Source organism: Schistocerca piceifrons, chromosome 5 (assembly GCF_021461385.2).
Source record: "Schistocerca piceifrons isolate TAMUIC-IGC-003096 chromosome 5, iqSchPice1.1, whole genome shotgun sequence".
Lineage (NCBI taxonomy): Eukaryota > Metazoa > Arthropoda > Insecta > Orthoptera > Acrididae > Schistocerca > Schistocerca piceifrons.
Window position 1 is genome coordinate 92,113,620 of NC_060142.1, and position 27,737 is coordinate 92,141,356.

Genomic DNA, 27,737 nt, shown 5'->3' on the forward strand with positions numbered 1-27,737 from the left:
TGTGCAATGAATACTTTTTGTCTTAATGAAGAACTGCTCTAAAATATGATGCCATATGAAAGCAGCGAATGAAAATAGGCGTAGTGAGCTAATTTACTGGTACGTTTATCGCCAACATTTGCAGTAACCCTAATAGTGTAAGTAGATGAACCGAACTATTTCAACAGATCATCAATGTGTTTCTTCCTGTTCAATTTCTCGTCAATGCACACACCCAGAAATTTTGAATATTTTGCCTTACTGGATAAAACCTGGAATTTTAGCAGTAAACAAAGATCACAGACTTGTGTTAGTTGATGGCCTTATTGGCTGTAAAATACATATATGAATTATATGGATGTGTTCTTCGAACAAAATACAGTGGCTGTAGTTCTGCTTTGGCACCCTGTCACGGTCGTGACCAAGCGCAAAGGAGATCATATCGATACGTACATCGAATTTCGAATAAGACCTAAGTCGATAGACTATATTTATTTACTGCAATAGTTAGCAAACATATGTGGTCGGGAGGTGATTTTTATTAAAACAACAGTCTCGTGGTTATGACATTTGATCAGCCAAATTCTTAAATTATATTTAGTTCAAGAGTATGCAGTTTGGAGATAGAATGAAAAAAGTGTTGCCTTTGCTGGCAGCAGCTGTTTTGATTTATCACGGGACTCTGTATTACATGAAGCCGGTCTATGCACCCGAAGGTGGAAAAAACGCCCAGAACAATAAGAAAGAGAGTTGATTACAAGAGTATATGATCGTGTGGATGGACAAATTTAAGTAGATTACTTCTGTGTATAGTAAATATTGTGAAACTTTTTTATCAGGTACAAGTTGCCGGAATTGGACAGTTGCCAGCTGTACAACAGCTAGTGATGAGAACATTTTGAGTTGTAGATACTCGGCTAGTTATGAGAGTCAGAAGACCAAGAGGAATTACAAATGCACAAATCATTATTGTCTCTTTTATAGGCATCCTTGGAGGCATTTATATCTGGAAACCAGTACTACAGAGAACTGTTTTTAGGAAAGAGGGCGTACCTGTGGAAGTCCCAGACAAGTGAAAATACGTAAGTGCCAGTATGTTGTTCAGATATACCGACAGTAGTGGGTAAAGTTGTTTAAGTTGCTTACTTCTCACAGTAACCTCTCCCTGTCATCGATATCTGAGAGTGTAAAATGCTTTCTTGCAGTAATACCTGTGTTTTCTTGTGTGATACTACGCGAAACGTAATCGTAACAATGTACATTTTTCTGTTTATACTTTAAACACTGGGTATGGAAAATCAGAAGGTAAATTGTTTATATTTTTGAAGGCCGATAGCCATTTGTATTGAATCCTATAAATAATTCAGTGGGCGCACACACACTCATAGAAACTCTGTTTTAAATTTTAATCAAACGTTCCGCAACAAAATATCTGGCAGAAAGTGCACTTATGAGTTATGGTTTCTTCTTATAACTTGTTTTATGAACTTATAAACGTTGTCGCTAACCAAAGATTGATTTCATCTAAATAAATGCCGTAGAAGCAGTTTGCTATTCATGTCAGTAGACTGCATATTATTGAGCAGTATCTGATATTGATGGGTATTCTACCCATTGTTTCAATAGATCAAAATATGAATAACGGATGGAGTAGAACTATCTCCTTGCGTATGTAGACTATTATTGTAGACTTGAGGTGCAGGGTTTGCAACAACTTGATACTTCTTTTATTTCTCTCAGTTCTTCTTTATTAATCTACTTCTGTTCCCATTGTCACATTAGTGATCAAACTGGCTGCTCCCTTCCTCTCTTTTAGATATTATCGTCTACTGTTTTTTTTCTGTGGAGCTGTCTTGCTTGTTTCTTTGGTTCAGGCCCCTGCATGACATTCATATTTGATCTTCAGTAGCCTATTTCCTTTAACGTATTTTTCTCTGTTGTCACATTAAGGAATGAGTAATCTAGCACTTAATCTACTTTTTATTCATGTCTGTATTTAATATAGTAAAATAAAATGGTGAATGGCAGCCATTCACCTAACTTGCCTACAGCTGATTGACGACCCCACAGGCATGCTAACTCATCCACCCATGTTTGTGACACTTCTGATTATTTATAAGTTGCTGCTCAGGCTGAGAAAAGAGTGATGGTGGGATAACCAAGTGACCACTGGGAGAGTGTACAAAGCATGGAAGAGTTAGGTAATGGAGGCATAATACAGGAGAACCAAGTGGCTATCAGTGAAAATAAGAAAAATAAGGGCAGACAAGATGACTGTCTTTTATTTTATTCCTCTTTGCAGATTTACGTAAAGGTGATTTTAAGCAGTATCCAAGAAAGGTATGTTTCTCACAATTTAACATCTAGCATGTGTTTATCCCGCATATGTTTGCAGATAAATTGTAGAAATAATGGTTTCTATACAGGAGGAAGGGTAAAGGGTTTTATTCTGACTGCAGGACTTGTATTTCGAGGAAATGAATGGTTCTATGAGTAAAATCAATTGTCTCCTTCTGCTCTACCAAAGGCAGTCGCTGAAAGGTATGAGAAATTTACTCAGAACATGGAATTGAGAGGAATGAAGGTCAAGGAAACTGTGCGATTCCATTTGTCTGCCTTGACCTGGGTCATAAGTGTGTTGTGTCATGCGATGTCATTGTGGTGTTGTGTTTTTTTAATCAAGTCTTGTTTGTAAAAGGCATGTTGTATTTGGTAGTGAACACCTGTGGTGGATGTACATGTTTGAATGTGTTTGTGTTATGTTTGATATTCCCTCATTTAACTTTGTGCAGTCATTCTGTGAAGTTTTTGGAAGAGTGTAATGTGTTGTTAGTGAGTTATGTCGACTTATTGTTTCGTGCATTTGAGTTTGCTTTGGGTATGATTAGTGTTGTGTATGTTTTATGGACCTTGAAATGTAATAGTGTTTTTGTTATTTTTTGTTAGAGATGGATATGACAGAATAGTTTAATAGTTGTTAACTCAAGAGATGTGCTGGCTGATGATATAATGACTAAAATAAGGTTTTTATAGTCGTTCGGCTCAATTGCATACTACATGAGGTGGTGTGTGTGTGTGTGTGTGTGTGTGTGTGTGTGTGTGTGTGTGTGTGTGTGTGTGTGTGTGTCTGAAACTGGCTTGAGACTCGACAAGGACCGCCATATATGGCCATGTCCCCAGGACAGTATTTGGCAATCTATCGAAGGGAGTCACTGGTTTGAGAGATGTAGTTTTGCTATCAGGGAAATTGTTTTAATTGCATATTATTTTTGTTACCGTTAATCATTACATCTTTGAGGAGTTATTGTGTTTTCTTTTTTTTGAGGACTTATTCTTTTTAAAGGAATGTGAGAATGATTTTAGTCTTTGTTTGTTATATTTCTTTGTGGATATTGTGTTTAGAAGTGGGTTTTGATTGGTTAAAGGGTGGTGGGGGTTGGGAGGTTGGGAATTTTTGAAGGATTTTGTTTAGTTTATGTGTGTGTGTATTTCTTTGTTTTATTTTGTCTTTAATGCGTTATTTACAGTTTTTTCATTTGATTCTGTGTATAGTTTTTTTATTTGTGTTTTACTGGTTAAGTGGCTCTGGGGGTTCTTAGTTTTTGAGTTGTGTGAGGTACTTTGGTATCATTGGCATCATTTGAACTATGTAGGTCAAGGTAATGTTACAACACTGCATTTTGAATTTGCATGTGTTGGATTTTTTATGTTGAGGGTGTCATTTGAGGTGTATAGGTGAAGGGAACGTTGCAATACTGTGTATTGCAGTTGTATGTTTGATTTTTTGGTATCAAGGGCTTCTTGTGGGCCATATAGGTCAAGTGAAATGTATGAATCTCATCAGTTGAATGATCCTGTGACAGTTTGTGTTGTCCTACTTTGTATCCATTCATATCCTCTGTTGGTTCTAGTTGGTGAAGGTTCCACAAACTTCTGTAATATTGCAGGATGAGTTGTATGAGTGTTTTGTATGTAGTCTCTTATGTAGTCTGGTTGCACTTTCCTAGTATTCTACCAGTGAACCACGGCCTGCCTGCCACCTGCTTTACCTACAACTGAACCTGTGTGATCATACCACTTCATATCCCTACAGATTGTTGCATTCAGGTATTTGTAAGAGTTGACCAATTTCATCTGTGACTCATTGATATAATAGTCATAGTCTACAATTTTTTTTATCAGAACATTTCATTTTGTGAAGCACACAGTTTTACATTTACGAACATTTAACCAAGCTGCCAAGCTTTGCACCACTTCTAAAATCCTATAACACAAAGTAACGGAGGTTATTATTAATATTTTCAGCAAGGTCATTAATATAGTTCATAAATAGGAAGGATCCTAACACACTTTCCTATGGCACACCCAAAGTTACTTCTACATCTGTAAATGACTCTCCAACCAAGATGACATGCTGTGACTTCCATACCACAAGATCCCCATGCCAGTCACAAATGTCTGTTGATGCAATATAATATCATACTTTTTATTATAAAATCTCTGTGCCTTATCTTTACAGTCTCCCACCATATATGAAAGCCCCACTTCCTGGCCACAGAGGAGCATTCCCCTCATAACTCAGTACCACCCAGCACTGGAACAGCAGTTTCGACTACTTCTCGTCGTGCTTTGAAAGGGGAAATGTCCTGCCCACTGTTCTTCCCAACCCTCCCATATCTGTATTCCACCGTCCTCCAAACCTACACAATATACTCGTCCATCCCTACACAATACTTGCTCCCGACCCCTTACCTCATGACTCCTACCCCTGTGATAGACCTAGATGCAAGACCTGTCCCATACATGGTACAAAATTTGTACCACAGCCAAGACTTGAACGCAGGTCTCCTGCGTACTAGGCAGATGTGCTAGCCATTACATCATCATATCAGTATAGCTAACACAGCTGCATGGACTGCCCTAGTCCAATGCCCTCCCTAAAACAAACTTCAGTTCTCGTCTCCAGCCTGTTTTTCCCTTCTTAAATTGTCAGTATTGCCAAGGCTCTGGCATAGGTGGTATTGACACTTTAAGAAGGGGAAAATAGGCTGAAGGCGTGAATTGAAGTTTGTATTAGAGAGGGCACTGGACTAATGCCGTCATGCAGCTGTGTTACCTGTACTATTATGGTGATGTTATGGCTAGCATATCTACCTAGTAAGCAGGAGACCTGGGTACAAGTCCTGGCCATGGCACAAATTTTAATTCATTTCTTCAGGCTCTATCAGTATCATAGCTAAAGTTGAGACTTTATCATAGATAAAGTTAAGACTCATGTGTATCAAGGAAAATTTAATTCCATATTTTACTTCATCAAATTTCCTGCTATTATTTTGTATCTTAAACCTCACTTTCCTCTCCTTGATTCATTAAATTCAAAATTTCCTTACACCTTTTCCAAACATATGCTGACACTTTCTGCTCTTTCATTTGTCTCAAATAATTTACACTCGCCTTCTTTGCTCTTCTTTACTACCTCAAAAGGAATATACACCACAATATCTAATTACTGATAGGCTCTAAAACAGCTAACATGAACCCCAACTTATTAGATTTAAGTTTCTGTGTCCTCTGAACAATGTAGCTGGTTGAAGAATGTGCCAATGCTGCACTGATATTTCGAACTCCAGACCTCTGCATGTGTGCCCTAGCCCACCCAGTGCTGCTGCTGCTGCTGCAATTCGGACTGCTTCCTATGCGCTACCTGTGTTCAGCAACTCTCCTCAGTTTACATGGCTCGTCTCATCACATCTGCTGCTGCTGCTGTCTCATGTCTTCTTCCTTGTTATGTTTTTCTCGTGAAATATTTTTATTTCTTGGATGTGGTTTAAATTTCCAGGACATGAACTTATTACATTACGTGACACACTTTTTGCACCCAGCAATATGCAGACCTCTAGCTCTTTCTTGTTACCTGCAAGCCACAGATTTGTCACTTTTAATTCAACCTTCATTTCCTGCCTCTCTCACCAGTGCACTCATGTTGAATTGCACCACCTGTTCTCAACAAAAGCTTTAAAAACATTTCTCAAGCATAGTAATACCACATTGTGCATTGCCTACACTATCCATAACATCAGTTTCTTAAAGGCCCACACAGTGGATGCCTTATTGGAAGATCCCCTCGTGGTACCTAATCTCCAGAACAGTTTTCGGTTTAGCCGTGAGTCTATAGAAAGCGATATATGAGGTAACATCTGGTACAGCTGGTCATGCAGGTAGCTAGTCTATTTCAGATAAGTCCTGGGGTGCCAATATAGTGTATTTATTAGCAAACACTGTAAAATAGTTTCCAGTTAAATAGTTGAAACAGATCAGCACATATGTTACTAAAGACAAAGAGCATGGTTAAGACAACTAGTACAGAGAACAGCCTCAGATTACACTCTATGGCGGACTGATGAGACGGGCGTGCGGCAGAAATCTCGTGTGTAGCTCTTACAACTTCGTAGCTTTTGAATGCAGTCTGTAGATAAATAATTTTCATTTGTTTTCAGGTTTAACTGGTTTACTGCATAGTGGTATTGTAGTATTAAAGTTTTAATGATAATTAGGCTGATCCTAGCTTTCACTAGCCTAATGTACTCTGATTATTAATACTTATTAAAGAAAATTCTGTTTTGCATCATCTGAATGTATGTGGTTTCTCTGTATATAGATTGCCAAAGATTCTTTGTCATGGCTTGCTTACATCTCCTCACGTGAATGACTCACTACTGCGGCATACAGTCCCTCCGTTACCAATTTCTGTGTGAGAAGCAGCTTCTCATTTGCTGATGCTGTATCCTCCAGTGCTGCTTGAGAGAGCAAATTACTTCTGCTAGCTGCAGTGTCCCAATAAATGTAAAATTCAGAAAGTAAAATGCTGTTCCCAAGTAAGGGGTATCTCACACACGGTTCCCTTCTAACAATCCTACTTTAGATTTTTCATTGTTTTCTTAAATCATGGTAGGCAGGTTTTGTGATGATCTATTCAACTTTTTTTCCATATCTTCCCACAATGGCAGTGGTGCACAGTCTCTAATTAAATAGATATTGATGAGACACAAAACTCTAATTCTGTTCTTTTTGTACAACTAGAAGAAAGTCAGAATGTGCAATGTTGTTAACATCCGAAGGACTGATAGTACAAACAGTTTTGAGATCCAGTGTCATATCCATTGTAGAAAAAGCAAAATTTGAGGAAAATATTTTGTATTAAATTAAAGCAGCCGCATCTAGTTGCTGTGTCACTGTGCCTTTGTGGGAATTATTGTACTGCATAGATAAATAGTTGCTGAATGTCAAAACACCCATACATGCTGAGGTAATGGTGTTTTCAAGGTTCGAACAACATTACGAAACATTGCGTGTGAAACAACTCCAGCTGCTTTATTAGCAAAAGGACTGCACTGTCCTAAGGCTTCCTTTTTCCCACCCCACTAGCAACAATGGTTGTATAGTGACTACATTTCCAAACTGAATCATTAACTTAGGTAATTCACCCTCTTCCTACTCTTCAACTGACCTCCCTCTCTCCTCCTCCCCCCCCACATCCCCCTTCTTCTTCTACCATTTCAGAGATGCAGGGCAAAAATGAAGATACTTATTCGACAACACATTTACATTTACAAAATTTGATTATCTTAGAAAGTTATCCACCATACGTAAAGCAGTTGTCCCAATGATCTGTTTTTAAAATCACTTAAAGCTATGTCGTTAAATTGACCCCAGCAGTTATTTGACTCTGAGTGTGTTTGGACTGCAAGAGGAGTAGTGGCGAAGCAGCCAGTCAGGTGAGAATCCAGGAGTTGGTCATGGGAGGGGGGATTCATGATTCACATCCCCCATTCCTCCCTCTGCCCCCCCCCCCCTTCTCCCCCTAGGAACATATTGGTAAAAAAATGTATATTTTTACATATTTTATTGTATGGACTATAAGACTCACTTACTTCTTTAAAAAATTGCCTTCAAAATTCAGTTGTGTCTTAAACTCGAAATTAATATATATTAAATCTCCAGTGTTTGATTTAAAATTCGTGCCAGTCTTAAGAATGACCATATATCTGATGCCACAGGGAACCTATCTCTAGCTGGCAACACTGGATTCAACTGGCAGTAGCAGTGCACCGATGTGATGAACATGAGTTGTGGGGATTCACAAGCTTGCTAACACTGTCTCTCTCCCACACTGACATCACAAACTTAGAACACTGTATGTAGGTTATGATGCGTCACTGCAGTCTATGGTGCCAGTGAACTTGAATGGTGGTATCGGTAATGGTACAAAAATTTTTGTTGGTATCTAGTTTCGTAAAGGAAAAAAATAAAAGCTATTTGTATGATGTGTGCTATAAATATGCATATGCAGAAGAACATGGAAGAAAAGCAGCTAAGTGGCATTTTGGCACTCAACCAACAGAAAAAAAACCTTCATGATTTGGGGGATAGTAAACAAGAACTGAGAAAAATGAGGAAGACTAAATGGGCAAATAGAGGACTGAATGCAAAGTGGCCAAAACTAGAACACAACGTATTGGATTGAAGGACACCGTCAAAATGACATCAGAATTAATACAAAAATGATTCAAATCCATGATCGTAAGCTAGCACTACAGTGCAACTTAACAGAAAGGTGGAGTTGGTTGGTGCTACAGGTTCATGAATCATCGCGGACTTGGGATGGTAACCAAAACCAAAGTATCTCGGGAAATGCCACAAGAGTGTGAAGACATATTTTTCCATCGCTTTATTATTCAACACTGAAAGAAAACCAGTGTGGAATTAAGCCAAATAGCAAATATGGACTTAACTCCTCTGACATTTGATGTGCCGAGTAACAGAACTGTTGGCGTAAAAGGTGCTAAAACTATAACTATAAAAACAAGTAGACATGAAAAAATGTGCTACACTGTTGTCCTTTCTTGTCAGGCTGCCTGTCCTAAATGTAATCCAGTGATCATTTTCAAGTGCAAAACAATGCCAAAGTCTTTTCAAATACCACCAGATGTTGTTATTCACGTACATGACAAAGGTGGAGAGATGCTGGTATTATGAAATTATGGATTAACAGAGGGTGGGAGAGAAGGAAAGCTGCTTTATTGAAGAGTTCTCTTGTGCTAGATTAGTTTAGTAGTCTTTTGAAAAATTATGTGCAAGAGAAATTGAGACAGGGAAATACGGAGCTTCCTGTTATTCCAGGAGGACTTATTTCACAATTGCAACCTCTTGTCGTCATGATAAATAAACGATTTAAAGTGTACTTGAGAAAGGAGTTGAACAAATGGTTAATGGATGAAACCCAACATGAATCCATGCCAAAGGGAGCTTTAAAACGACCTACAATCAAACAAGTGTGTCAGTGGATAAAACAGTCTTGGCCTAGAATGACAGAAGATGTTATTCCTTACTCTTTCAAGAATGACAGTGTAAGTAATGCTCTCAATGGCAGTGAAGATCATCTTATATATATATGAAGAGGACAACAATGAAGATGAAGAAGACGAAAGTTCAGATGACGATTTTTAGGGATTTTAAAGGTCAGTTTGTTCTTATAAACCAAGAATTTTGTTTTGGTCTGACTTTGCAATCTAATAATAAAAATTTAAAAAATATTATTTTAGAAAAAAATTGATTAAAAATTGAGGTGAACCTTATAGTCTGTAGTGTCCTATAGTCCATAAAATATTGTACGTCAAATTACAAATTTCTCGGGTAACTTTCAGAGAAAAAGTAACATGACAGTTAATATTCTCAAAAATGGCAAGGAATCCTAAAAATTTCTAGCTACTGTATGTTTATCACAGGATACTTTTCAGTTGGTTGCCCATGTGAATGGAAATGTAAGCTGACTGGCTGCTGTAAAACATTCCAGCCATGTAAGGGCACCTGCACCCATTCGCAAGCTGACCACTCCTGTTGTCAACAACAAATTTGACATAGTTTGTGATTCCACAGGGAGACCTGGCAAACCACAGGAAGCTGAGTAAGGCCAAACAGAAACAGAAAGACTCTGCACAAAGAAAAAAGAACAGATAGGCTGACTTTGCAAACATAAGCAGAAATGGCTGAAAGAAACAGTACCCCAATACCCCCCCCCCCCCCTCCTCCTCCCTCCCCCCCCCCCCCCCTCCAAATTACACAGTTGCATAGCCATAGTCTGCAGATCTGTGTTCACAGTTGTAATACTGAGTGAAATCCTGATAGCGTTGAGAGCACACCTCAGTTTTATATTTTGTAAACTATGAAACTGCCAAACTATTGAGAGTTTGTTCTATTACAATTCTGAAATCAATTGCTTTGCATTTCTCTGAACTGCAATGTTTGGAAGCTGTGCTAAAGTGAGATACTAATGTCTGTTGTAAACAAATAATTATTACTATATTAAAACATATTTGAATGTTAATATTATTAAAATCTGAGACATGTTAAAAGTGGGAGTGACAGCGAGTTATACTGGGTGAAGTAGAGACAATAAAAGTTTGGGAGTCCTTAAGAACTGAACCACGAATCCGAACCTGGAGAAAATTCTATGAGCACCACAATGCAGGCAATTTTTTCTGCATTGTTTCACAAAGTACTTTAGGACCTAAAAAGTAGATAGTGCTGGTTAACTGTAATGTCTTGGAACTAATTCATAGTGGACTATTCTCATTAGGTCAAGGAAACAAACCAACACTCTTTTGATATTTGTTCTTATTTCTTTGGCTTCCTTCGGTTGTGGTGACTGAGTACTGTCAGAGCAAACTAAGTTGGCACATGGCGTGGTGGCTGATGGGTGTGCTTATAAAGACATTTCCCATTTACAATCACTCTCTATGGCACCCAACTGGGTTGAGTGTCAGCTGAGACTGCATGGACAATAATTTTCCACTGGCTTGATTGTTGATGGGTTTTTTGTATTACTGTCTTGTGTACTGTAAAAGTTTTTGAAGGAAAAATAAAGCAGTAAGGCCAGAGTGACACACACACACACACACACACACACACACACACACACACAGAGAGAGAGAGAGAGAGAGAGAGAGAGAGAGAGAGAGAGAGAGAGAGTTATATTTGATGAGGGAGAGATAACAATTTGGGAATCCCCCTTCAGAATTGAACCATACCTGGAGCACATGGAGATAAAATACTTTGACAATAATTACAGAACACTACAGTCAGTTGCTACAGTTAATCAGTTGTTCTGTTAAGATCAAATGTGATTTGTTACAGATTTTTTAGTGTTATTGCCCATTCTGGAAGTCAGTAGATTTTTGGCTATGGTTTATCTTCCGTAGACATCTGAACAACTTTTTTATGATTAAAAAAGGAAGTGGAAACAGCTCAGTCACGAAGTGTGTTCGTTGTCTCATCAAAGAATGTAGCTCCACAGTATTCCATGAAACTCATATTTTCTGCTTTTCTTTCCTTGTTTGGCATAAAATTTGTGTAAATAGTTAATATTGACATGTGGCAGGATGTACATTCTGGAAAGATAACTGGTAAGTGTCAATCTACAGAAGTGTATGTCTAGATCTGTGGGTGCTTACTTCACTATAAGAACCTTTCTGTCAGGATCATTAGACCAACAAAATATTAGTTACTGTAGTGCTAGAAAAGCAGCACAGCGGTCCTGGAAGAAATGAAGCTGTAGAGATAGTTCGCGTGTCGTATCTGGCTAGTGTTTTTGGTGAGAGCACTGCTTGTGAAATGCAAGGGTCCAGTGTCTATCCAACATACAGTTGTAATCTTCAGGAAAGATTCAGGAACTGCTTATTTCTCTTACCCTTGTGGTGGTTGAGGACTGAGTGTAGACTTTATTAATCATCCTCAGCAGCATTTAATAGGACCTCTTCCTGGATGTTTATTTCACAATTTTCAATTAAAATTATTATAAATTACAGCACATAATTCACTTTTGTATGCATTGTTTGTTTCTACAAAAACTGTGAACAATAAAGCCCAACAGTCCAACTTGCTGTATTAACAAGCATCTTTGATGTTCATGAAACAAAGGAGAGTAGCTGTCTGTAGTGAAAAGTTGCAGGACGTCACATACATTGGCCCTTTGATGAACACGGGTTTTATTCAGTGCTTCCATTAAAATTTTCTGGTATAAATGTTCAAAACGTATATATGTAAGTTTTACATTATCTGTTATTATATTATGATTTTTTAAATGTTCACAACATATTGTTCAAATATTTTGTTTCATGTTTCAGGATTTCATTATGTGCAAAACTATGGATAAACAAGGGACATTTTTGCAGCGACTTAGGAACAGACCTCTGTATCCAGTAATTCTTGGATTTGCACTGACAATAGGTGGAGTTATTGGCTATAAATTTTTGTATTTACCTAAAAAGAGAAGAAGAAATATGAAAGAAGCAGAGGAAATGGCAGACTTCTTATTCACAAAGGAACAGTTGCTAGCTCCTGAAGGTATTTCATAGTTTTCACAGTATAAATCAACACATTATGCAAAATTAGAAAATGAAGCATGAAAATAAATGAAACAAAGATATAATATCCCTTTCAGGTTATATTGGAATAGTTTTTGGAATGGGAGTATTACAGATTATGAACACAAATTCTTGGTACTGCAAGAAGGAAGTTGTTGAGCATATAATGTGCATGAAGTATAAAAGTATAATCCTAATTTTAATATCACAGACATCGGCCTAGCATAAAGATATGTAAGAAGCAACATTTCAGTCATGCTAAAACCATTAGTAATTGTTGAATTACTTTTTGAAATGTTATATTTTCTAGGAAAATCACTCATAATTTTAACAGTAAATTACCAGTTCTGTCTCTCACTGCCCATCTTAAGATAATGAGAAGGAAGTAGTAGTACTTTACTAAGAACTTGGAGAAATCCACATTGTCAATGGATATGAGTCAACAGTGTCGTGCAAATAAGGGATAATTCCCTGGTGGGATGACACTCCTTACATATATCCGTTGACACTGTAGATTTCTCAGTTTTTGGTAGGGAACTGCTTCCTTCGTATGATCTGAAGTTGTCCGCTGACAGTCAAAACTTGCAATTTCCTATTGAAATTACATGTGATTGTGACAGAAAATAAACCATTAAAATAATTTTTCACAAGATGTCATGAAGGCTATGATGGCCAGCAACTTAACAGATAGCACAGTATGGTGTCATTCATGTGCTGCAAGATGAAAGGACTGAGTGTTGCATATTGTGTTTCATATAAGGACAGGTCTTTCTGGAACATATTTAATATGCATCAGAGAATGTTAAGATCTCCATCAGTTTCTTTCAGAAACCATGTATTTGTCATCATGACACATTATAATTTTTTACATGAAAATGTCTATCTTTTCATTAAAAAAATTTAATAGTTCATGATTATGAAACCCATCATCTTTGAGTATAACAGGGCACCATAGGTGAAAATATGTAGTTGTATATCTGTACAGAAATTAACTTTTCAGTTAACCTCTGCTCAGGTAGGATTTAGAACAAAAATAAGGATGTGTTTGTGTACATAATTAAGTTTCATGTTCCTTGTATGAGTGTTTATTTTTGCTTGTGATTTGGTTTGCCATTATTTAATCCTCAAACCACTGCAAAAATTAGTATATACATATTAGTGCCAATTTCATTCAGAAACAACTGAATCATTAAAATTGAACAAAGCTACACAGCCTGTTGGAGTTCATATCAGATTCTATTCGGAAATCACAACTTAGATACTCTTTTAAGCGTAATATGCTGCAGATCCCTCAAACAAAAATTTTGCTCAGTAGGTGGGAGAAAGAACAAGTCACATCGCTCTACAATTAGAGTAAGAGAAGTGATCCACAAAACTGCTGACCAAGACCATTGACATCTATCTGTTGTAGAATTGTGGAACATATCTTGAGCTCAGATGAAATGAGGTGTCTTGAACAGAATTATCGCCTCTGTACAACTTGCATGAATTCCAAAAATTAACAGTGTGAAACCCAACTTGCACTTCCTCATATGAGGTTCTGAAAATCAAGGATCAAGGCAGTCAGACTGATGCAGTTTTTCTTGGCTGCCGAGAAGCATTTGACTTGGTATCAGACTTTTTCTAATTATCAAAAGTATGAGCTTAGTAAGTATCAAGTGATATTTGTGGCTGGATTGGATTCTTGGTAGGAAGAACTCTGCATGTTATTGCAAATGGAGATTCACTGATATAAGTAAGTTATTTCAGGCATGCCCCAGGGAAGTGTGTAGGGACCATTGTTGTTCATAATGCATACCCATAACATGGCAGACACTGTTGATAGCAACATCAGACAGTCTACAGATGATGCAGTTATCTGTGATGCAGTACTGTTTAAAAAAGCTACAAAAAATATTCAGTCAGATCTTGATAAGATTTCAAAGTGGTGCCAAGATTGCAACTTGTGCACTTCACAAAACAAAAAGTAGTATTGTATACTTTTTTATCCACAAGTCTCAATTGGAATTGGTCAGCTCATACAAATATCTGTGTGCAACACTTGGTGGGGGTATGAAATAGAATAACCACATAGATAAAAAATGTACTCACCAAGCGGCAGGAGAACACACATAAAAGATGGTTGTAATTGACAAGCTTTCGGAGTCAGTGGCTTTTTCTTCAGGTAGAAGGGCTGAAGGGGGAGGAACAAGGGTGAAGGAAAAGGACTGGAGAGGTGTAGGAAAAAGGTTAGATTTCCTTCACCCTTCTTCCTTCCCCTTCAACCCTTCTGCCTGAAGAAGGAGCCACTGGCTCCGAAGCTTGCCAGTTACAATTGTCTTTTATGTGTGTGTTTGCCAGCGCATGGTGAGTAGATTTTTTATCTATCCAATTAAATAATTTTGTCAATAATTGTTTGTTTTTGTTGCAATAGAATAACCACATAGACGACTGCAGGTAAGTCAAGTGGCAGACTTTAGTTCACTGGCAGGATACTGGGAAAATGCAGTCTATGAAGGAGACTGCTTACAAATCACTTGAGCATTCCACCTTAGAAAATAGTTCAGGTGTGTGGGGTCCACATAAATACCACTAACATGAGACATTGTAGGGTGGCATGAATGTTTTAAGATTTGTTGGTCTTGGGGAAAATATCGTTGGAATGTTGAAAAACTTGCAGTCAGTCAGCCAACCAACCTACATGGCGATCACATATTATTCTTGCTGCTCGCTTTTGTGCATTCAGTTATTTCTTTCTGAGTGGTGAGTTACTCCATAAAATTATTCCGTAAGCCATTATTTAGTGGCCTTTTTTTTCCTCCAAGATAGAAATTACATGAAGTGCAGAAGTAGCTGAAATTAATTATCAGAGTAGTTCAATAATATGCTTCTTCCAGTTCAAGTTTTCGTCAGTATGTACACCAAAAAACTTGGCCCATTCTACCATATTTACTGACTCCTGCCCAAGTGCTACATCAGTTGCTGGTATGACCCTATTTGTTGCACAGAACTGAATATAACATGTTTTCTCAAAATTGAGTAGAGTTCATTTTCAGAGAACCACTCAATAATTATTTGTCTCCTCTGTGGCTTTCTTGCTAATGGGATTTATTTTTTAAAGCTAGTATTGTCTGCAGAAAGTACCAATTCTGTGTGTTTAATGTTGAGTGGAAGGTCATTCACGTGTATAAAGAACAGGAATGGACTTGCAATTGAACACCTTGTGATTTCTCTCTCCATTCTATACAATTTTTTATCCTTGGAACATTGTTTGAATTATTCAGCACAACCTTTTGCATCAAATTTCTTCAGTATTACTGAAATCAGGTTTGTTCAAAGCTATCAATTCCATAAAACTTATGTTTTTCTAAGAATGTAACATAATCTACACAGTCAAATGCTTTGAAAAGATTGCAACAAATATCCTTTGATATTTTATTGTTTAAGACTTGTAATATTTGATGAGTGAATACAAAAATAGCATTCTCAATTGAGCTAACATTCTGGAATCCAAACTGTGTTATACTAAGTAGGTTGTTTCTGCTTCAACGTGACTCTACTCTTGAGAGTGTCAATTTTTTGAATGTTCTGGAAAACGATGTCAGTTAGGAAATTGGACGATATTGCGTGGTAATTGGTTGTCTATCTTGTCATTTTTCTTATGAAGAGGTTTAACAATTGCATATTTTAATCTGTCTGGAAAAATTCTCTGTGCCAGTGATGTTTTACCATACATCACTAATGAAATTACTTACTAAGTTGGAATAACTTTTTATAACTCTGTTTGAAATTCTATCAGCACCAAATGAGCTTTTCATTTTTGGAATTTTTATAGTTCTATTAATTTCAGCCAAGGACATTGGTGATACATCTGGTTGCTTAAAGTTTTGTGAAATGTCATTTTTAATATATTCTCTCACTTCTTCAACTGAACTGTTTAATCCTACTTTTGCTGCCACATTTAGAAAGTGATTGTTAAAATTACTAATAGCTTGTGAATATCTGTCACAACATTGTCATTTAGTTTAATTGTTACAGTTTCTTCTATGCTGGCTGACTGTCCTGTCTTCTATTTAACAACATTCCATGTAATTGTATTGTATTGTATTTATTTATCCTGTGGATCACATATTGTACAAAGTACACATGATATAGGACAAGTCATTTTGCTTAACAAATATGTAGTTTGGAGAAAAAAAATAGGCAATGGACTGCCATTTAAAAAAATGTACACAAAATTGTTCATTGATGAATGTAGTAACTTCACATACAGAGAATACAAACAATTTACATGGGGAACTAAGAAACATGTAGGCAATGTAGTGCTACTTTAAATTTACACAAATAATCACTGAGATTACAGAATAGTGAAAATGTCAACTGGAAACACAACGGAAGGACAATGTCATTTAAAAACTACATTAAACATGAAATTAACATTGAGATTACACAGACAATCAAGTTTTAATACTAATAGAATGTGTACTTGTACATTCAAAAAGCGAGTTAAAAAATTTGGGGAAGTGAAACTGAAACATAGTTGTGTATAGTAGAAATTAGGTTATTATTTTGCCTACAGAATGTTTTACACTAATCACAGTATTTTACAAAGGAACTTTATAATTTTTCATTTCCAGGAATTCTTGTACTGAATAGAAACAGTGCTTTGTCAGAAATGCCTTTAGTTTATTTTTAAATATTAGATCTGGAGCAGTTTTTATTTGTTCTGGAATTTGATTGTGTAATACGACACCCAGATGAGTTATATATTTTTGGTATCATGATGTCCTTGAAAAAATTTGATGGATATTAGATTGCCCTCTGGTATAATGAGCGTGTATATCATTGTTTTGGATTAATTTGCCTGTTCTTGAGAGGTATTCCCTTGTGAATAGGATTGTTTCTTGAATGAATAAGGATGGGATGCTTAGAACATTAAGTTTTATAAATTGACATTTACAGGATTCCAGCTTTTTGAGGCCACAGATTATCCTCAGTGCTCTTTTTTGTAGTTTAAATATATTTGTGCTGTGAGTTGAATTTCCCCTATTAGCTGCATTATTAATTTCTGTCTAGATGTACATACTTCTTGACATTTTAATGGCTTTCCTTAAAATATTACAGTATTTTTATAGTAGTAGCATTCAGATGTGACACTAATTTGCTATAGAATAAATTGAATTTGAAATTAGCAGATCTTTCTATACAGACCTCAACTCATACATCTCTCTTAACTTAATCCTAGAACACTGTATCAGGTTCTCATAAATAAGCCTTACCGCTTTGAGTGAATCTGCCTCAGGGCTGCAAGGTGGTATATTGTTTATGTCCGTTAATTGTTCATCATGACCAGATAGTCCATCAATGATGGGGTACCCATTAACTGTTTCAGCCTTAGCACTGTCTATGAAAATGAAAATGCTATCAATCAGTGTCATACTGTCGTGCTGCACACAAGGTGGAAAAATGACTACTGAAATTAGATTGAAGCATCCAGATAATGATTCCATTTTCCTGTCAGTATCCTTTAAGAAACCTACATTGAAATCTTCACAAACTGCTAACTGTTTCATCATGTCTAACAGGTAGCTAAACAACACATCTAGATCTCTTCTAATAACTGAAAGTTTCCCAGAGGGGGATCTGTAGACTGTTACGTTTACCAGAAAAGTATTCTGCAGTAACAACTCACAAGCACATGCTCCTAGGTTCTGATCTATGCAAAAACTATATGTTTGAATATTTTTGCACTTGTGCCCAACTTCTACATTTGTAGCAACTCCTTCTTCTATGTTATACAAAAATTTATGCTAATCTGTAAACCCTGATATTTAACTTCTCATCCCTGAGGTTACATGGCGTTCAGAGAGGTACAGAACACACATCACTTGAGAATTTTCTACATCTAGGCGTACGAGCTCATATATCTTATTTTTCAAACCTCTCGCATTCCAACGAAACTAATTTTATTATTTGGGAAACTGTTGCATATGAGGGCATGCTGAAAAGTAATGCCTCTGAGTTTTTAATGTGAAACCTCTTACAGCTTATTAAATAACACAAATGTTACTAATTCTACGTCTTTATTCTTCATGTCTACAAATTTGCATACCTCTGCCCTAGAGAGCTCTGAATTGTAGCAGGTAATACGGTGGTGTGTAAGGAACAGCATGCTGTGAACGAGTTTCAAATTCAAAGTCTGTCCACACATGGAACACATCCTTAAGCATGACAATGCCAGACCCCACATAAGCATTGCAATGTCTCCAACACTCTCACACCTTGTGTTGACTGTCAGTGATCGTCCTAAACACAGTCCCGACTTGGCTCCATTCAATTTTCATCTGTTCCAAAACTTAAAGAACTCCTTCGATGACTTTACAGTGATAGTGATGAAGCAGTGCGAACAGGTATAAGGTTGTGTCTCTGTCAACAAAGTCAAACATTATACAGTGATGGTACCAGCATACTGGTCTTGCATTGAGAGAAATGTGTTTGTCACCAGGGTGACTCCGTTGAGAAATAAATATGTAGACATAAAGAATAAGGATGTTGAATGTTAATAACATTTGTTTTATTTAAAAAGCTGAAGAGTTTTCACATAAATAATTTGGAGGCAATACTTTCCAGCACATCCTCGTATATTATGGTCCTGTTCTGCTCTAATTTCTGTCAGTAATCTGACTCTTAACATAAAAAAAAAAAAAAAAAAAAATTGCACTCCTCTGACTTCACTAACCACAGGGATTTTGTCTTGTGTGTATATGACCCCTCTCCTCTTACACTTCCTCCAAGATGATCAGATAATCTGTCCTTCCCCCTCCTATTCAGCTGCAGGCCACAATTTGTATATCCAAATCTCCCAATTGCAGCAACAGGCACAGCATGGATATGAGACTTGCTTAAAACCTATCAACTCAGCTCTTTGTTTACATGGCTAACAGCGATGTGACATCATGACACTGTAAAACCACCACAAACCCAACACGAGTGTATGCTGTTGGTGCTTGTATTTCTTCCAGGTGACCTTTTGTACTATATTATGAGTTGCTAGCTAGGCTGTTTCATGCTCCTCCTACTATAAGTACCTGATCCTCTGCATCAAAATTTGTGCACAAGGCTACCATTTTCTCTGTCACCTGGTTATGCTGGGCACTAGGTTTCACTATGCTTGTAACCTGGTATTCTACATCTAGCTTTTCCTGAAGCATTTAGCCTACACCCCTTCTATGACTGTTACATAGCGGCAGGACTCCTTTCTTTCTATTTGACTTTTCTACCAACCTAACCATAAAGTTGTTCATAAGTATCTGCTGCTCAAAACTGGTTGAGGTTCTTCTCCTCTTTCAGGTAAAAGGTCAGACTGATTGCTAACCAGAATTTGGAATGTGGTTTCAGAGGTTTTCTCCTTTTGCCTATTTCTTGTCACCTCGTCTGAGCTCCCACTGTCTCTTTCCTCTGTCAACCTATCTCATTCAAAAAATGCTACTTCTAATTCTGCCTTTTCCCCCTGTTCTATGATTTTCGTGTCTCAACTGCATATACGACTCCATGTGAGAGCCTCGTCTGATAGTTTACTGCCTTCTCCACTACAGTCACTTTGGTAAAACATCAACCCAAGGTCCTGACAAAACTAACCAACCTACGGCAACATCTACTTTCTTCACACATGACACTTCTTTCACACTAAACTAAAAAAGCCCTATCACACACTTAAACTGTAATAAAGTAATAACTAGTGAAAACCTATCTTTCATTGAGTTGTGCAGCCAACTTCTGACAGCAGGCAGACATAAAAACACGAGAATGTAAATAACACACAGATGTTCACTGAACATAAGCTTTAAATCATGGAAAACACACAAACAAACTAAAACTAAAAAAAGCAGATATTTTTAATAACAGTATTAAACAGAAATGTTAACATGCAGAAGCCTACATAAATTGTTTCAAGAACCAGTATTAAGTGAAGACTGTAGACAAATTCATTCCCTTACATTTCACTCCCATACGGACCATGAACACAAGATTAGGCTAATTACAGCATACACTAAGGTACTTAGGTGGTCATTATTCCCATACTTTATATGCACTTGGAATGGGAAGAGATTGTAATATGTGGTGTCAAGCTAAGTACCCTCTAACATGCTTAGTGGTCTGCAGAGTTATGTATGTGGATGAAGAAATGCTGCTCACAAATGGGCATATGAATGCCATCACTGATGTACAGACTGACAAAATATACTGTTTTTAGACAGTTTCCATTGCAGTTTGCCCTGCAACAGTCACTTTATCCTGCTTGTTATTGTATTTTAAAACTGTTAATGCATAGAGTTTATAGTGCTCATTCTTGTGCAGTATAGATATGTGACACACTATTTGGTTTCTGGGATCAATAATAATCAGGTCAAAGGCTATTGTTTCCATAAGATAGGAAAAGGGAAAACACTCAGGATTGAAGTAAAGGTAGTGGATGGAGTACTAAGGTTATTATAAAACCTTGGAGTAGACAGGTGTTAAAAGACTTTCATGGTTATTCTTACCCATGCTTTGTTCTTATTTATATTTTTGGCAGTATAAAATGTAGTGAATGAAAAATTGATAAAGAATTAAAATAAATGAAACTTTGTAGTGTTAAGGGGCGGTAGTTGTTTTTGATTGTGAGAATAATGGTGCTGTTCTTATTTTCTAAAAAAATACATTTTAATATTTTTATTTTCTTTTCTAATTTTCATTGTAGTCTTCCACATTCATAACGTTAAGTACAGGGCTATTACAAATGATTGAAGCGATTTCATAAATTCACTGTAGCTCCATTCATTAACATATGGTCGCGACACACTACAGATACGTAGAAAAACTCATAAAGTTTTGTTCGGCTGAAGCCGCACTTCAGGTTTCTGCCGTCAGAGCGCTCGAGAGCGCAGTGAGACAAAATGGCGACAGGAGCCGAGAAAGCGTATGTCGTGCTTGAAATGCACTCACATCAGTCAGTCATAACAGTGCAACGACGCTTCAGGACGAAGTTCAACAAAGATCCACCAACTGCTAACTCCATTCGGCGATGGTATGCACAGTTTAAAGCTTCTGGATGCCTCTGTAAGGGGAAATCAACGGGTCGGCCTGCAGTGAGCGAAGAAACGGTTGAACGCGTGCAGGCAAGTTTCATGCATAGCCCGCGGAAAATTGGCTCATGCCACAACTGGAGACCGACTTCATCTTTCAACAGGGTGGTGCTCCACCGCACTTCCATCATGATGTTCGGCATTTCTTAAACAGGAGATTGGAAAACCGATGGATCGGTTGTGGTGGAGATCATGATCAGCAATTCATGTCATGGCCTCCACGCTCTCCCGACTTAACCCCATGAGATTTCTTTCTGTGGGGTTATGTGAAAGATTCAGTGTTTAAACCTCCTCTACCAAGAAACGTGCCAGAACTGCGAGCTCGCATTGACGATGCTTTCGAACTCATTGATGGGGACATGCTGCGCCGAGTGTGAGAGGAACTTGATTATCGGCTTGATGTTTGCTGAATCACTAAAGGGGCACATATCGAACATTTGTGAATGCCTAAAAAAACTTTTAGAGTTTTTGTATGTGTGTGCAAAGCATTTTGAAAATATCTCAAATAATAAAGTTATTGTAGAGCTGTGAAATCATTTGTAATAACCCTGTATTTTACTGCGTGGTGATATGCGCTTTTTTCCTTATGTATAAAGTTGATGACAAAAGGATTACTGGAGTAACTAAAGTGCAAAAATAATTCTTGTTACAGGTACTGGAGAATCTGGTGACTGAAGCATCTTAGTTAGCAAGAACTATAAATATATTTTGTAGCATATGGTGGTGTACATAAGATTTCAGTTTTGTCGTGCTGTCATTTCCAGTTTGGAAGGGTGGTCTCTTGTTTTGAACAGTTTATTAGTCACTAACCTTTGAAAGTAAAATATTTAAAAAAAATATTAACATCATTTTTTCTTTAATTTTGCATCTCTTTCACGATCTTAGAGTAGGTGTAGTCTGATTAGAATTACTTCTGACACTTCATGTGTTAGAGCTGGTTTTCTCCACTCACAGCGCTCAGTCACACCTGAACCATTCACGTTGCTGAACTGCTTCAGCAGTTGGTCAGTTTACTTTCAATTCCTTGTCTGACATTCTTACTTGATGTGTTCGGATCCCGAAGCATGGGTCTGGCACTTTTATTTTGTATTTGATCACACTTGTTAACCACACCAAAAACAAAAAACACACACACAAAACAATGCTAATGAAATGCATAGATTTCATACACATCACTAACCAAAACTGTCGGATTCTTCCGCACAAGCTGTGATTCAGCGTCACATGTACAGTTATAAGCACAGAGATCAACTTATGTTGGATAAGCTTCACATTGAATGAAGCTGAATTATTTGAAGGCTGCAATTCAATGTTGCAGCTCAGTCATCAGTCATAAGTAGAGGACTCTAAGGCAATATAGTGGTGTAGAACACTAGCTAGTGTATAAACAGTACATATAGAAGGTCATAGCTTCAAATCTCGTTAAATGCCACAAATTCTTTTTTATTTCTAAATCTAACCCAAAGACTTTGATTATTATTTCTATTCAGTCAATGTATTTCAATATATTTTTTTTATTTCTAATAAGTTGCCATGTCATTTCCATCATCATATTGACTTTTTTACTTTCTCTTACTTATCTTCCTATCATTCTTTATTGATTTGGAGTGTGGCAGTGTTGCCTATAATTGTAACCAAATGTCAACTGGGACTGTTCATCAGTTGGTAATACAGCAGCTTGTGTATCCCGTGTGAGGATAGTTTTAGGTAACCAATGACAGCAATAAATTATAGTTTGCTTTCAGCGTTGAAATGTCAATTTTTTTTGTCTTGGGTTTGCTCATAAAGATTAGCTTTAGTTGCCATGAGCAAAGTGATCACAATTTTAGTTATGCTGCAGATATTTGATCACTGTTTTTATGGATACACTGCATGCCACAAGGCTGTGGCTAGGTTAGGACATGCATTTAAATTCAGGTCTACAAAGTGCTCCATATGCTGAAGTTCAGTCATTGGTCACTTAAAGTCAGCTGTGTTATATTTCTGTCATACCTTGCGACAGCCGCTTCCAATGTATCGGTAAATGATTTTAGAAGTTAAGTATCAAATAATTTTAATTGGACTATAGTACCTAGCAGAAACAGTTACTAAACACTGGTATCTGTGAAAATTGGTCCTATAAAAATAATGTCCATTAAATTAAGTAATGTTCTATGCCACTTTGATTTATGTCATTAAAAATAGATTTCACGCTCTACAAATACTCATTGTGTTACTTTTAGATCAGTAGTCTCAAGATTTATGTCTGTATCCAAAGAGAGCGGATATAGATGTCATTTGGATTGTCAGTAGAAGCAAGTTTTGGAAACTAGAAAGTAGTGTTAACATAACTTCAGCGTATAACTCGAGAGAGCTGTGACCAGACTTGTGAGGTTTGTATTCTAGTACTTATTTTGAGAACTTTTCCTGTTGGTTCTTAGTATTCCCACTTTTTGTTCATATCGTAATTCCTGGAATATGCAACCAGCCAAATTGTTTTGTAAGTACTCCAGTGGAATGTACTTCTGCTAAGAGGTATGCATGTGGCATTAATGCTCAGTTGAACTGCTCGATGCATGTAGTTCCGTGAAGTCCGGCGTGTGTCAGTGCAGATGCTTTGGACCCAGGGAGCAAGTGTATCAGATTTCCTTCATCTAGTTTGTGAACCTACTTTAATTAGCTGACTGCCAGTCCGTCACCCATTGCAGGATCACATAGCAGGTGACTGTGAGACTAAGGAGGTAGTAGTTAGCAAATGTAGTGTCAGAATAATGTATCCTGAGTGTGAAAAATGATGGTTGTAGCAGAATTTGGGAGAGATTTTTAGTAGTGACTGGTAAGGATAGAAATCATGTTGATTATTAGCTCTGATCTCCAGTCTTTCAGTTCCACTATGTTGCAGCTGAAGGCATGTGTCTGCAAAACACGCCACAGTGATATGTGATATGAAATGGAACATAGGTTGTGCTGTGGGTAAAGCAGGTGGTAGATTTTGGTTTATTTGTAAAAGCAGTCTACAAAGGAGATTGTTTACAAATTGCCCCTGCAACCAGTTCAACTGTGTCTAACTCGTACCAAATAAGGCTAACAGATGTTGAACATATACAGAGAAGGGCACCACGAATGGTCACAGGTTTGTTTAATCCATGGGAGAGTGTCACACAGACACAAAAGAAATGAGCTGGAATGCTTGAAGACACACGTAAACTGTCCCAAGAAAGTCTATTAATGAAGTTTCAAAAACCAGCTTTAAATGATGACTCTAGAAATATACTATAATCCCCTATGTATCACTTACATAGGGATCGTGAGGATAAGATCAGAATAATTACTGCACACACAGAGGTATTCAAACAGTCATTCTTCTTACACTTCGTTTATGAATGGAACAGGAAGAAACGGTAATAACTGGGACAGTGGGACGTACTGTCTCCTGTGCACCTCAAGGTGGTTTGCAGAGTGTAGATGTAGATCTAGAATTTACATTCTGAACCATTACCAGCTTTTCTGAAACACATGGTAACTAAAATGAGGGTAGAAGTCTGTGCTAGGGATCTTTGCCTGTTTACATTAATACGAGGATGGTTTGGAAAGTTCTCGGGAATCACCATGAGAGGTCAGCGCTAGCGCGACGAGTTGTTCATGTGATACTAATTGGACTGTTGCCTGTAAATACCTGCCATTTCAGTGCTTTTGGAAGAGAGCTGTGGCAGTGACGTGGCTCTGTTGTTCCCATGTAGTGATATGCAAAGATGGAAAAAATTAAATTCGAGCAGTGATTAAGTACTTCATAAAGAAAGGTATAAAAACAAAGGACATTCTTGCTGATTTCCAAGAATACACTGGGGGACTCTGCTTCTTCATATTCTGGTGTTGCCAAGTGGACAAATAAATTTAAATTTGGTCAGGAGAGCTTAGATGACGACCTGCGCAGTGGTCGGCCATGATATGTCCCTACTCAAGAAATCATTGCAAAAGTGCACAAAATGGTCATGGAGGATCGCCAGTTGAAAATGCGTGGACTTGCTCACACTTGCCAGATGTCTTCTGAAAGGGTATATCACATTTTAACTGAAGAATTAGAAAAAAAATTATCTGCAAGATGGGTGCCGCAACTCTTGATGCTGGATATAAAACTCATGAGAATGAACATACTGGAACAATGTTTTGTCCGTTTTAGGAGAAACGAACAAGATTTTTTGTGCCAGTTTGTGACCATAGATGAAACTTCGGTGCACTACTATACCCCAGAGACAAAACAACAGTCAAACCTGTGGAAACATGCTGATTTTCCGCCAGCAAAGAAAGCAAAGACAATTCCTTTGGCAGGAAAGGTCATGGCATCAGTGTTCTGGTATGTAGATTGTCTCCCTACTGGTTAAACAATTACTGGAGAATACTATGCTGACCTCCTGGACAAATTGCAACAAAAGATACACAAAGAAGGCCAGGTTTAGCACGTAAGAAAGTCATCTTCCATCAAGACAATGCGCACCCCCACACGTGCCGTCACCATGGCAAAATTACACGAACTAAGGTACGAATTGTTGCCACACCCGCCTTATTCACCTGGTATTGCTCCATCAGACTTTCATCTCTTCCCAAAACTGAAAATTTTTCTTGGTTGACAAAGATTCATTTCAAACGAAGAATTGATAGCTGGAGTTGACAACTATTTTGCAGGCCTGGAGGGAACTCATTTTCGAGATGGGATCAAGGCACTGGAACATTGCTGGCCCAAGTGCATTAATCTACAAGGAGACTACATTGAAAAATAAAGATATTTTCAGTGATGTAAGTACTTTTTTTCTATTCCGTTCTGAGAACTTTTCAAAACACCCTTGTATCAGGTGGAGAATTTTGCATTTTGTCAGTTCAGAATTTGGAAAGGTGGATGTCTCCAACATTATGCCCCGTCATATGGCAATGACACAAAACATTGAAAGACAAGTCAATGAAACATGGGCGAGTGTGATGCCCAGGATAGACAAGGCTGTAGATGTGAATGCATGTACAATGGATATGTGAACTGATCCGTATTAGGAAAGGTATTGTCTGTCTATTACTGCACACTTTGTCACTCAGAAGTGGACACTGCAGAATATGGTATTGGCAGCAACTCACTTTCCTGAGAAGAAAAAGTCTGGGGAATTGCGGAAATGTTATTTAATTTAGGAGTAAATCTCCAGCATATCAGTAAGACTTCATTTGTTACTGACCAATGCTGTAAAGTATGCAAGATATTGCAATCCTTTCAGTATTATGCATGCGTTACACATATTATGTTTTGAACATGTCCTGAAACATATTTTTGATGATGATTATTTGAGAAGTGAGATTCCCGTAATTTATTTGATGACTTATGTTGCCAAAGAAACACACTGTTTGATGAAGGAACTATGATGTGAATTTGTTATGGACTAGCTTCAAGCAAGGAATAAAAGCTATAAGGAACATCTTGTTTCAGATGCTACAGTCTATCATTAGGCAGCATGATAAAATCATGTAAATACCTACAGAGTAGGGTGTCTCCGAAAAACTTCATGGTTACGACAACAACTCTACAAAAGAGCTCATTAAATTTTTAGAGACATTCACAGGTGCAACAGAAATGCTGATAACCGAGTAGTAAACTACAGTTCAGTTTCCTTTGTCATGGCAACTCTGGGCCCGACAGTACAGAGGTACTGTAGAAGCACAGTTTTTTTTAAAAAAATACATGTGTGACCAGCAAGTGCAGATTTACTTAGTTACAAAACATCAATTTCACTGTTACCAGTATTCAACAGTACACTACAACTGTCATATTAAAGTCTGTTATCTGTAGATACTGTGAGTGGATATTGTGTTGTCTCTGTCTTGTGGAGAAGAAAGTCACAATTTGGACACTGCACAGACTAACATCTTTTCGTGGCTGCCCTTCTGACTATTATAAATGATGTCCATTACTGATAGAGCTGAGGTATTAAATGCTGTACGTCAAATTTGTGTTGAAAAATGAATTCCAGGTAAGGTACAATTGAATTAAAATGTGACATTAATGTCATATTCTGTTTTATTAACATCCAACAATATTAATTTTGGGGTTAACGTAATAATGCTAATGGAATATAGAATTCGAATTTACCAGAAGAATTCCTACCAAATGTGTGACTTCTGTCACAATACTGTCCTTTTCTCTTTAGGAACAGTACCTATACCTTACATACGGGTTGACCCTATGAGTGCACTTCCTCCTTCTGTTTCAGCAGGT

General features: G+C 37.4%; 2 long non-coding RNA genes across 2 annotated transcripts; both read left to right on the plus strand.

The window, feature by feature from the left end:
* The first annotated feature begins 458 nt into the window (after nucleotides 1-458).
* On the plus strand, nucleotides 459-23,674 carry LOC124798041. The gene is made up of 3 exons (XR_007016912.1): nucleotides 459-1,061; nucleotides 12,162-12,381; nucleotides 22,158-23,674. It is a non-coding gene; the product is annotated as an uncharacterized LOC124798041 (long non-coding RNA).
* LOC124798042 lies at nucleotides 1,137-2,521 on the plus strand. Its single transcript, XR_007016913.1, has 3 exons — nucleotides 1,137-1,284; nucleotides 2,282-2,319; nucleotides 2,406-2,521. It is a non-coding gene; the product is annotated as an uncharacterized LOC124798042 (long non-coding RNA).
* Nucleotides 23,675-27,737: the final 4,063 nt, after the last annotated feature.